Raw genomic sequence first — 1630 nt, 5'->3', positions numbered from 1 at the left:
AATGGATGGGGAAGTGAGAGGTGATTCTTTTTCACAGATGGAAAACAATCTTTTAACCACAAGAATCAGCTTCCTTCTTCAGTGACCACCTGGGTGCCTGAAGACCCCACCAAGAAGGCCCTGTGATCCCAATGACCTGTGCATTCAGCACTTCAAGAAAGTAATGCCTGCCTCTTAACACTGCAGTGCTGTTAAGGAGGTTTATTCCCAATTTTTGGTGACAAGATGAACCAACTGAAGCCAGTTACTGTAAAACGGCTGCACAAGCAGCACCGCAAATCACAGCCAAAAGAAGGATGAAGCCAAGGTGTCCCACAACCATGGCCCAAGCAGCCAGAGATCCTCCTTCTACCCTGGTTGCATTGCAGCCCCACAGAGCAGCAAGAAGAAAAGGGCCCTACTGAAAGCAAGCAAACGTAAGCCTCTGCCAGGACACAAATTTAGAGGGCAAAAATTAGAAGTCCCCACATCATCAGCCACACTTCCCAGTGAGAAGGGTTGGAACTCCCTGCCCCTCAACACTTCCTCAGTGGGTTCACAAAAGGTAACTGGGATCTAAGCTGAGCCCTCAGAAAGAACAGAGCCAGCCTCCCTTCAGTGTGAGAAAACAACAGCCTCAGTTATACCCCTGGGTGCCTCCTGTGCCCCAAGGAATGACCCTGGTTGTAAATGTGTGTTTGGTACAGCACAGGGCCAGGGTGAATGGCCATGGCTGTAAATGTGTGTTTGGTAAGAGCACAGTGCCAGGGTTAATGGCCATGGCTGTAAATGTGTGTGTGGTACAGCACAGGGCCAGGGTTAATGGCCATGGCTGTAAATGTGTGTTTGGTACAGCACAGGGCCATGGTCAATGGCCATGGCTGTAAATGTGTGTTTGGTACAGCACAGTGCCAGGGTGCATGGCTGTGGCTGTAAAAGTGTGTGTGGTACAGCACAGTGCCAGGGTGCATGGCTGTGGCTGTAAATGTGTGTGTGGTACAGCACAGTGCCAGGGTTAATGGCCATGGCTGTAAATGTGTGTGTGGTACAGCACAGGGCCATGGTCAATGGCCATGGCTGTAAATGTGTGTTTGGTACAGCACAGGGCCAGGGTGCATGGCTGTGGCTGTAAATGTGTGTGTGGTACAGCACAGGGGCAAGGTCAATGGCCATGACTGTATATGTGTGTTTAGTAGAGCACAGGGCCAGGGAGAGTGGTTGTGGCTGTAAATGGGTGTTTGGCCACCACCACAGCCTCATCAGACCCCACGGCTGCAGCCATTCCCTGCCAAGGCCCTCACCTGGCCCAGCCCATCCTGGCCTCAAGGAATGGGATCCATCCAGCCCCTGTGCCCACATGCCAGGCTCAAGGGTTTGCAAGAGGTTTTCTCCCAACTTTGCAAAACCTGCACCAAAAGCGTCCCTTTACTGTGCTGAGAAGAGTAAAAAACCCCTCAAGTTTAACTCTACTGCACCTAACGAGGGTTCCATGCACCCCTTAGCAGAGACCCCACAATAGCCCTGTGTGCCTCAGGAGCTCCAGGCCCAGATGATGCCACTGAAGAAGATGTGCCCTCAGCCCAGGGATGCTCAGCATGGGCTCCCCCAGCCCCTCGAGGCCTCGCCCCTGCTCACAGCAGCCCCTGCCTGG

The sequence above is a fragment of the Cinclus cinclus genome, unplaced genomic scaffold (genome assembly GCF_963662255.1).
Source record: "Cinclus cinclus unplaced genomic scaffold, bCinCin1.1 SCAFFOLD_40, whole genome shotgun sequence".
NCBI classification, from domain to species: Eukaryota; Metazoa; Chordata; class Aves; order Passeriformes; family Cinclidae; genus Cinclus; species Cinclus cinclus.
The sequence above is the reverse complement of the archived record's forward strand: the minus strand, read 5'-3'. Positions refer to the sequence as shown.